At 48.2% G+C, this 11,345-nt stretch overlaps 1 long non-coding RNA gene across 1 annotated transcript; it reads left to right on the forward strand.

Moving 5' to 3' along the window:
- Nucleotides 1-5,806: 5,806 nt before the first annotated feature.
- LOC124700398 lies at nucleotides 5,807-6,860 on the forward strand. The gene is made up of 2 exons (XR_007001731.1): nucleotides 5,807-6,151; nucleotides 6,488-6,860. It is a non-coding gene; the product is annotated as an uncharacterized LOC124700398 (long non-coding RNA).
- The last annotated feature ends 4,485 nt before the right edge of the window (nucleotides 6,861-11,345 follow it).

The raw sequence follows: 11,345 nt of genomic DNA on the forward strand, positions 1-11,345 counted from the left end.
TCAACAATTGAGGACGCCCTGTACAGATCTCTCATGAAAGCTACACCTTACATCTACATGTGGAAGAGAACAGTCGCTGCATTTGCTGCCCCCGATATTCTAGAAAGACGACTTGCGTTTGCTTAGTTATGCTACATAAAGCATCATGTTGCCGTCATGTTGGCACACACCACTACTACGGTAAACCGTAAACATATAAGAGCATCTCCAGCCGCGTCCCCCCAAACCGTCCCCCAAAGGGATTTGGGGCGCGCCGGACAAAAAAAGAGTTCCAGCCGCGTCCCCCAAAGCTCATTTTTGTCCGGCGCGGCCCGATACGGTGTCCGGCGACCCGAGCCCGTCCCCGTCCCACAGGGGACGCTCCGGGGACGCCGGACACAACGAAAAGCGAGGCCAACCGACGCGGGCCCGACCCGTCAGCGGCACGGAAGGCTAAAACCCCGTCGCCTACCTTTGGTCAAGCGGCGTTAATGGCGTCCCTGTTTTCCCAGGCGACGCGAGGACGCGTCTCGTCGTGCATGGCCGCGTGGCCGTCCGCGCCGGAGTTGTTGCGTGCAACCACCGCTGCCGCCGCTGTGTTTAAGACGCCATGCGGTTATCGCCGCTCACCATAATCCTTCTCGTCGCCGCCGCCTCCCCCTCCCGGATCCTCTCCTCGCCGCTCAAAAAATGTCGAGCTCGTCCTCCCGCAAGATCGCCGCGGCGAGCGGCCGGACGCGGCAGCCTCACCGTGGCGGAGGCGTGGGCGCCGTACCACGCCCGGTATCCGATCCCGCCGGACATGCGGCTGCCAAGCGGCGGCGGGCTGGAAGATGGCCGTGAACGGCATTGGCGTTCCGCCGCCGCCGAGCCGAAGACGGACCAATGGAGGGACGCCATCAAGGCCCGTCGGGCTCAACTCACCGCCGAGGAGCGGTTGGATCCGACGTGGGCGGTCAACGACAACGACGCCTGGTGGACGACGTACTTCCAGGCGAAGTACGACGTCGAGATGCACAGCACCGACAACCTCGTCGGCGGCCCCAACAGCTGGAACAGGGAAGGCCGCGCCCTGTTCTGGGGCGTTCGGGCGCACCTCGAGAACGTCATCCGCGGCCTCCGCAACGGCGCTCCAAGGCTGGAGATGCCGTCGTCGCCGCCGCCGTCTCCTCAATGGCAGCCGAGGAGGACGACGTACTCGTCCTCCTCGCACTCTTCTTCCTCGGGACCGGCGCGATCGACGCCGTCCTCGTCGTACCGGTCGGCGCCCTACACCGTCCCCAAACGGGAGGTTAAGGAGGAGCCGGCGACGCCCGTCAACACGAGGCGTGGCGGTAGCGGCAGCGGGCGGCAGCAAGGGAGGCGCGGCGGCGCCCTCCTCATCCCGAAGTCGGAGGTGAAGGAGGAGCCGGAGGAAGCGTCGCGGCGCGGCGCTGCCGGCGGAGTACGAGCGGCAGCGAGCCGCTCATCGCCAGCGGCGACGACCCCGAGGACTGCCCGGGGCTGCGGGCGGCGTTCTTGGCGTCCATGGACGACAAGGACGCCTGGAGGGCGACCTGGACACGGCGATCGCCATGTCCATCCGCGACTCCGGCAAGCCGCTGGTGGACCTCACCGACGACGGCGAGGCGAGGACCAAGCGGCTTGGTGAAGGACGAGCCCGTGGACGAGCCCGTCGACGAGCGCGTCAAGCAGGAGGTCGTCACCGACGAGATGTACAACTTCCAGCAGTACTACGACGCCTTCGGCCGCCGCAAGTGGTTCTAGATTAGGTTTAAGTTTAAAGTTAGTCAAATTTCGTTCGAATCTATGTAAGTTTGGACGAATCTAATCGAATCTAGTTAAGTTTAAAATTTGCGAAATTTTGTTTGGGGGACGCGACTGGGGAGCGACGTCCCCAAACGCGGCACGAACGAAACACGTCCCCCAAACGCTTAATCCGGCGCGGTTTGGGGGACGGTTTGGGGGACGCGACTGGAGATGCTCTAACACTTCGATATGGTTTGCAGCGAGAAAACCACTCTTCTCTCTTCCGTTTGGCACTGACTGCTGGCGCAACATCACCATTTTGATCAGGCACCTCCAATGGCGGAGGAGAGACAAGCATTATTGGTCACCGAGGAGGAGCAGTCCCTCCCGCTGACTGACCACGAAGCTAGCTCCCCCCCCCCCCCCTTCCCCCTTGTACTCCGGATGGTCCTCTGCTGATGACAAATGCGAAAGGAATTTAGAGAATGATAAAGAGCGCACACACTTTCTTAAATGAAAACCGTATGTGATGATAATTAAGTATCGCACGCGGTTTCAGATATGTATCACAAACATTGAATTTATGAAAAAAATGTTCTATGAATATTTTATTTGTAAAATATTCCTACAAGTTCACCGTTCTCGTTCGAAAAGCAAAACCAAAAGCTTCACACCCATTACATTCTCTCTCCTACAAATTTCTTCGCTCACCCTTCCCCCCTGGTGGCCTTCCCACATCTCTACCATGCCTCCCCGCGAATCTACTCTAAGTTGCATCGATCACGCGCTATCAGATTGGGAGGAGGACCATTCCTCACAGCACAACAACGTTGTGGGAAGCATCATCAACATTACGGGGTCTCACTCGAAGGAGGAACACGCTCCAAAGCAGGAGTACCACACTCCGGAGGAGGAGGAGCTGGCCGGGATGCAGGAGGAGCACTTGGAGGAGCATATGGTGGAGGAGGAGTTCATCGCGTTGGTGTGGCGTGAGAAAGAAGCTGAACATCGATCGCGTGGTGGAGGACTTCTTCGAGACTCTCCGCGATTAACAGTTGCGTGCATGGCTACGCGCTAAGAATAAATGTAAGAAGGCCATCTGCGAAGCGGGTGTTCCACGGTTTTCCACCAACAAACTTGCGGATCTGTGGATGACCGCACTCGGAAGGCGCGGGCCGCCTAGGAAGCAGAGGCATTAGGCTCTAGTGGACCGCCGATGAGGATGCAACATGCTCCAAAGAGGCCGTAGCCATCGACGATACAAAGGCATTAGACATTGGCAATGGCGTCGACGTCATCAACGTCTGCTCTGGTGACGAGGACTTTTAGTGTAGTTATTTATAGTTTTATGGGGCCCTATATATATGTATGTCGTAGTTAAAGACGGTATTTTTTTGTAATAGGAAGTGCAACCATTTTTTATTGGTGCCCTTTTGACCGATGTCCAAATATTATACACTGTCTTTTGTAAAAGGAAGAAAAACCATGTTTGATTAATTGGTTCCATTCTGGTATAAGCCCAAATATACTACGAACTCTTCTTAAGATGAAATATGTGTGACGTGCAAATAATTTGCTCTCTTTGATGCTCAAATACTTGCGGACGATTGAAGATAAAGATTGCACGTGTAACACATACGGGAGTTGTGCTTTATTCTTATGAGCCAGCAGACTACCATGTCAACAAATTTCAAATTAGCCATGCAAATGCCACGCGATTTATTATGTATCAGCATATGCGATGTTCTGCATCGAAATGATTGGATTCAATGAGCCATCTGTGATATTGGTAATCAAAAAATGACTGCTTGTGTTTGCATGGTGTGCAATTATGTCCGGCCAAATCGCGTCAAACATTGAACCGCCTTACTGTTAAATTCGACGAAAGGCGCCGATCAAAAATCTCGGTGGAACCGTTTGTATAGCTCCACCAATAACGCAAACGGCTCAGGTTGGATACATCATGTGCAAAATATAGACCCATCAGCCCAACTGACCCAACTCTTACAACTTTCTTGTATATAAATAAGAACTAATATATATAAAAGGAGGTCAATTTAACGCTCTCTAATTGATTCAGGGCACTGTAGATGAAGAATTTTTCATCGGTTAAGTTTCTTCCTTCAGCGACACGTGCACCGTAATTTTTTCCTTAAGCCTTCCGTGTTTTCTTTCCTTCTTTTTTTTCAAGGGGTTGGGCAACCGGCTACCGGCAACAACCGATTTGTAGCATTTACGACAGTTTCCCAATCTACCAATTAATTCCTTTTTTTAACCGGTTCCTGCGGCTTTACCATACTCTGCACGCGATCAAAGCGGTGAGTCTTTGCCCCACTACGGTGAAAGCGGTGCTCCAGTTTATGTCCCGAATCATCTTCTGATATCTTCCTTTCTCTTCCACTAGCCTCCACGTGTGTGTCCATGCCTGATGCCTGCCCAATCTCCATACCTGAAGTGGAGCTGCTCTAAAATCTCCTCCAGTTCTCCGTGGAAGTCGGCCTCTCGCCTGCCCCGGCGGCCACCCCTTCCCACGCCGGCGTCCACCTTCTCTTCCTCTTCCTATTTCTCTGTCGCTGTGGCCTCCCCATCTGATGACGCGGGCTCCTCTTCCCGGCTGATGTGCTGGTCAAACTGCGAGGTCGTGAGGGGCGTCTTTCCCCGGAGGTGGCGGTGGTAGCGCCTTCCCCGTCGTCCCGGCCGGCGACTATGTCGTCTCGCCTCCATCGTGGCGGCCCAGCCCCAGCAACGGCGGCTTCTCAGGATCTCGGCGTCTCTTCTCCAGCAGCCTCATCCCGATGGCGCCGGCCATGGCATGCTCGCACTCCAGGGCGATGCGGACAAGGCCCGATGGCCCGTGGCCATCTCGCACACAAGCATCTCGGTGGCCATCATGAGTTTGAGGAGAAATAACGGGCACGCGCGCTGGTCCGTCTAAAATGTCTGCTGCAAGTTGTCGCCCTGGTGGCCATACGGCGTGACGGTGAGCCACCGCCGAGGCGCATCTGCCAGTGCCGACCGCAGACATGCCGCTGCGTCTGGACCTTCCTCCCCTACTGCGGCGCCGGGGGGAGACGAAGTCCTCCATCCACCGTGACCAAATCCGCGTGCATGTCAGTTTTCTCTTGCCATCACATTGCCGGTGCATCCCGACCCCATTCGCCATGTTTCCTCTTTACGGTGTACTTCGCAAAGGATTGGATGAAAGGTTTCACATATGCAGCTGTTGTGTTTCTCTAATTTTATTTACTGAAACCATGTTGCTGCTTATTTTTTTTGCAGGTTCTGTTTTTTTCCTCAAATTGATGTGGTGCTAGGTTATTTGGCTGATGGAAGGAAGTAAATGAGATTTCACTTGGTGTAATTGCTGGAGAAGCAATGTCAGTATCCAATCTAGGGATGGATGCAGGAAATCATTCTTTCAGTTATGCAATTTATCTACAGTCCTGTGTGAATCAAGTAATTCCCGTGTGGCACCGTAATTATTGTCAAGTGGATATAGTACATGTTATTTTTTAGTTACCTCCGGAAAACATCCTCTACATTTTGCTCACTTATCATGCCATGCGCTATGTTTCCATTTTCCAGGAACATGACTTGACAAAATGACCAGAGTGCCTTCAAACTTATCTGATTTCCATTAAATAGTCAAAATCTTCTTGCTTCATTTTTTCAAAGGAAGCTGGATAGAAAGCTCCACCTATTATTTATCTTCTGCTGTATTTATTCTCCGACAAGAGAAAAGCATACCTGCTCAATCAGACAATCACATGCAGCAGTACAATAATATTTCAGTGTATTAGTTTTTCCTTGCAAGTGATACATACTATTTGAGTCCCAACCTTGATCCATTTAATACTGAACCTGTAAAGCAATTTTCACTTGCCTTCTGAAGCAATAAAAGGGGTTGGTGAAAATATTTGATAGTGTTGGTTCATTACTATGAGTACGGAAATTTGACAGTGTACAGTTAAGGATTACCCGGTGGTGCATAACATTGTTCTTTGATTAACGTGTTAAACCACCAGTCATGTCTGTTTGTAAAATATGTTAACTGTAGACACATCTGTATCTCCTCACTTTAATTTCAGGAGTCAGTTTTTGTACATTTATGTGATTTGAACTTATGCTACTTAAAAATTAAGCTATAGTTTCTCTTCGCTATTGTGTTCGCCATAGTGTAGGGTAATTAAAAGTGCAACTTATTAGCTTTGTTTAACATAAACTGCACATATGTAGCTACTTCTACATTTCCTCATGTACTTTCGATATAAGTTTCAGCATATTATATATGTTTTTGTAGTGTAATGTTTTACTTCTCCATTTGAATCTCTTTTAAAGTTGTGAGGCCATTTCAACTTGCAGGTTTTAGCTCATTTAGAAACTGATCTTCTCTCTGTCTCATTTGGAAATGATTATCATCAAGGTAAGACTATAATCCATAGCTTTAGTAAGTTTTTTTCAGAAGCTAGCTTCAGTAAGTTCCACACCAGTAATTAAGTCCTACTACTAATGAATGGCGAACTAGGTTCCTGGATTTTGATATGTGCCTGCCTGCCTTCCTGCCACGGCTTTCCTTCCTATTGTGCGAATTGTTGATGACCTAATTGGCATCCTATAAAAAAATATTTCATATGTACATATAATTGTATGGAGATGGAGAACTCAAGTAATATTACTGTTTCATGTATTATTTCCTTTCTGAATAGATAGCTACCTTTTTATGCCCAACTCATGATTGAATTGTGTTTGCCGATGCTAGATGGCCACCTCTCACCGCGTGCGTCCGGCAGCAGCCAGTATTTGTTCAGGCATGTCACCTCCTGGAGCCCTGGACTCAACATGGATCGATCTGGGCAGTAGTCTTTTTCAGATCAGGTTCGGGAGCTTCTCCAAGACTTCCGATTCCTATATACCAGAGTAGGAAGTATGGTTTCTTTATTATGGACTGCTGCAACACATAATAATGTTTTGTGGAGACTGCTGTTGTTACCTGTTATGAAATGGTTGTACAAAAATCGTTTCACTCGCAGCATACTTCTCTCTGAGGTGATGTTCTAAGGCCAGGACGGAATCGTCAGAGAAATAGTTAGTGCTGGCTTTAAGAAAATTAAAGAGATGTTCTTCCGAATTAATTGCCCTCTAGGTATGTTGTGAACCCCTTAGTATTCTATTTGTTATTCTCTCACTTTCTTCACTCAGCGAATCGCCATACAAGATACATAACTTTGTTAGGAATTGTTAGAAAAACAGACATTTATTTTGTTCCCATTACTTGATGATCTCAACTAGGGAGTTGTGTTTCATGGCACTGTAATATACCATTTTTTTTATTATACCTGTATACTCTCCGCAATAAATTCCAAGTTGGTAGTTAAGAATAATTTTATGTTTTGGTCTGACAAGTGACAAGTAACCAGCGAAACAATGGCTTGATAACATTTTCTCAAAAATCTAGGAGCGTAGAGATTAAATTTAGAAGTTATGATCTCAGGTAAGGTGAGTCAAAACTCACCCGTGCTGTGCGGCCTGCTGACTTTATTGGTTTCCCTGTAAGGTTCAGGTTTTTACTCTCATCTGGCTGAACAAATTGAAGATGGAGCCTTAATCAAGCCTCGATACAGTTTTCCAACAGTGACCACTTTTGAGCCACTGCAATGAACTACCAGCCAAATACCTATCCCGTTGGGTATCTCATTACAGAACAACGAGGCAGCAGCACAAGGCAGAGACGGAGACGTCGCCAGCTGACAGAGCCTCGGGTCCCTGCCGACAACCTTGAAGCAGCTGAAAGCGCAGATGGAGACAGCGATACCGACTTCTTCGACGAGCAGCTGGAGCCTCAGGTCCTCTCCGACGATCCTGCAGCAGCGGAAGGCAGGGACACTACAGTAATTTCTTCGTCGTCGAGAAGCACCAGACCACCTGCGACGAGCCTGCAGATGGCGAAACGACTTCTTCGACGAGCAGCCAAAGTCTCAAATCCCCTCCCACCATCTTGGGGCAGCAGAAGACAGAGACAGTAACCATGGCGCTGATTTCTTCGTTCTCATCGGCAAGAGGCCGAAGCACCAGGTTCCTACGCTGAGCCCGCAAGTTCGATCTCAACTTCCACGCGGAGGCCCCTGCACCAAGCAAGAACACCATCTTCGACAGCAAGCTGAGTCTCCAGCTCCCCTCCACTCCACCGACCCTGCATAGCCTGCCTCGCCTTTCTGCTTATTAAACCAGTGAAAATCGTCTGGCTCTGCCAGTAAAAAGATGAATCGGTGGGGCCTAGCCTTCCCCAGGAAGAACATGTACCGGCCCTGCCAAACCAGTAGAAAGATGTATATGGCGAGAGAACTAACCTACTTTGCCACACTTCTCAAAGCAAACGATCATATGTACATTCCAAAAGTAATTCGCACTAACTATGTATATGCATGGCAACAGATGAACACCACGGGCGCGGCGTGTCGCCGCGCCTATGCATCCTAGTCAGAACTAATAACCTTATGCAGTCTCCCTCTACTCCTCTCCACTCCACAAATTCCCCTCATTAGACTACGACTCGTCGGCTAGGCAGAAGCTAGCTTTTGCCCAGAGATCTTATTCACTGGAATGACGATGAACACCCGTGTGCGACATGTTGGCCATGGAGTCAAGCCGATCCACGCGTTCGTAGGCTCGACCTACCAGGCGCTAATACCTTTGGCTAAACTAGCTCGTCCTTGACCTCCACCATGCCCACGACAACGCAAGACTGCGTCCACACCCTTCCGCAAGTATATGTTGTTAGCTTTTCATGTTTACCTTTTATTATAGCTCAGATCTATCGTAAGAATCGATGTTTTTGTTGGCCCGATTGGATTATAGAGTGAGTTTGTAACATCCCAATTTTTAAAATTTCCAAACATCATGCATTGCATTCATAAGAATCATGACATCATTGCATTTTAGTGAAAATTTAAATTCATTTCGAAACCCAAACCCTAAAATGACACTATTAGCCACTTGGGCATGTATGCCAAATATTTGATTTTATAAAAGTTTTATTTTGTTTTAAAAGTGGTTCTAAAATGAAGGCTTTTTCACAAGGAATCCACAGTTTTTTTTTTCTGATTTGTTTTGGTGCCAAAAAGAGCTTTGCAAATAAAGAAAGCAGAAAATAAAAAGGAATAAGGAAAAGGAATAAAAAAATGAATCGACCCAACTGGGCCGACCCAGTCGGCCACCGGCCCAGCATGGCCTGCGCGCGCCCCCACTCCCTCTCCTCTCTCTCTCCCTCCCCTGACAGCGGGCCCCGGCCATTAGGCGCCGACAGGTGGGACCCACCTGTCGGGCGCGTCTTCTCTAATCGCCGCACGCTCGGCCACCTCCTGAACGACGCACCCACATCACCCTCACCCCGGCCACGCTCCCCTCTCCACCTCGCATGCCCCCTCTCGGCCCCGAGCCGCCCCCTTTAAAGCCACACCCCTCCTCCTCCATTCCCCCTCGCCCCCACTCCCAAGACGCCGCCAGGTCGCCGGAATCTCTCGCCGGAGCCGCCGGAGCCGCCGCAGCTGCACCGCTTCCATCCGCCGCTCGCCATCGGTAGGTGTCACGACCCCGGGGGTCGTAGGCTAGACAAACCCAGATCTCCATCTGTCATAAGCCTAACCTAGATCTCTAGGGCCTACAGGGTGAGAATCGGTAACACAATAGTGACTCTACGACTCAAAGAGTAATACAAGCTCATAACCGAGCAAAAGAACCAAAATATTACAAGCAGAGTGTCACATCCCGAAATTTTGTAAATTTAGTAATGTAAACTAAAAATAAATTTAATGCTTGATTGTTCGAACTTGATTGAAATTTCACAAGGAATTAATTTTTTTTTTGAAGTTATTTAAAAGTAATTTCCAAAATGATGTTTCAAAGACTTTTGGTTTCAAGATATTTTCAAATCAAACATATTTTTATTTTTAAGATTTTTAAATCCTTGATGGATTTTATTTATGAAAACAAAATCCCTAAACCTTATTTCGGAATATTAATGCCCAAGTAGCCATTTAGGCCAAAGTGCATGAAATTACTATTTTATTTTAACTACGGAAAATAAATAGGTTCCTTGATGTCCTAAAACACTATTTTGAGTTTTAAAATATTTTAGAAATTTATTTGGATCCATTTGAAGGCCTAAAACAAAAGTTATGAAAGAAATCAGAAAATAAAAATGAAGCGGACTAACTGGGCCGACCGGCCTAGACAGCCCATCAACCAGCCCCTGGCCTCCCTCCCTCTCTATTTTTTTTCCTTCTCTTGTTTTCCCATGGGCCGAATTCGGTGGCCCATCTTACCCAAGCGGACCAGCCTACACAATCATCTTCTTCGTCCTCCTTTGTTCACGTAACGGAGAAGTGGGGCCTAATGTTCCATGGCAGTTACTTCTTCCTCCTCCTCTATCCATTGAAGACTACGAAACGGCTCGACATAAACACGAAAGTTACTCCCAATGAAGTGAGGCATCCGTTCAGGGATTTAATTTGCCATTTGGTCGACTTAATCTCCCAGACCGAAAAGGTGCACCGAATGCCGATGGTTGGCATACGTCTCCCGATCTCCCTCCTCAGTCCATATCACTGCGAACCCAGATGTCTAACGTGTGTTCCTAGTCTCTCTCCCTCATTTTTGTTCTCACACTTTCTCCAGATGAGCTCTGTACAACCGATATCGACCATGCCATTCTTAGCCACAACATTCGAGTTCATCGTTAGATGCCGTCGTCCTCGGTGATCATAGCGATGATTCCTCACATTGGCAGACTCCTCTCGTCAAGATCTACCTCCAGGACATGATGATGTATCTTTTCGTCGCCAAAGATCCGCATGTCCGTCACAGATTTTGTCGATTTCGGTAAAACCCCAGGTTGCCCCGCCACTTGTTTTTTTCGTCTCCGTATACTGACCTTGATCGTGCGAATCTTCCTGACCCTTTTTCCGTACCCAAGGAGCACCTAAGCGATCAAATCAAGTTGCCGGGACTTAGCTGGAGCTGCGCCGACCTCAGGAACCACGGCCACCACGACGCCGATTGCCGAAGACGTTCCGAGCACAGCGCCGGCAACCACCACGAGTCCACACCATGCGTCCCCTCTGTAAGTTTAGAATCCTTTCCTAAGTTGAACAAGTCCCTGTAGTCTATTAGATCTCAATCAAACGGTTGCTATTAGATCACTTGAACCGGTAGCGTATCATATACTGCCACGTGATCTGTTTTCTTTTTCTCCTACGTGAACAGCAACAGATCGGTCAGTCCGTGGATTGTGCTAGCTCCAAATTTTGAAATTCCACCACAATAGATCTAGAGCCCTGTTTTAGATGATTGCTTTTGCGTTGAGTTTGTAATTAAATTATCTACAACTTTTGTATAGAAAGTTATTCCATCCGAGAAACTTTTTCTGGCAACTTTTCGTACAACATCAAAATTTAAGCGCGAGATGTTTAATATTGTAGAAATTATAGAAAAATAATTACACATCCAAAATTGACAAATAATATACCGCTGGACTCATAAAAATGTTTAGAACACCAATGTGAATTTAAATCTGACTTTCGAGTAATGTTAAAATATTCAAATTTGAATATGTGAATTTG

Source organism: Lolium rigidum, chromosome 3 (genome assembly GCF_022539505.1).
Source record: "Lolium rigidum isolate FL_2022 chromosome 3, APGP_CSIRO_Lrig_0.1, whole genome shotgun sequence".
In the NCBI taxonomy this organism is placed as follows: domain Eukaryota; kingdom Viridiplantae; phylum Streptophyta; class Magnoliopsida; order Poales; family Poaceae; genus Lolium; species Lolium rigidum.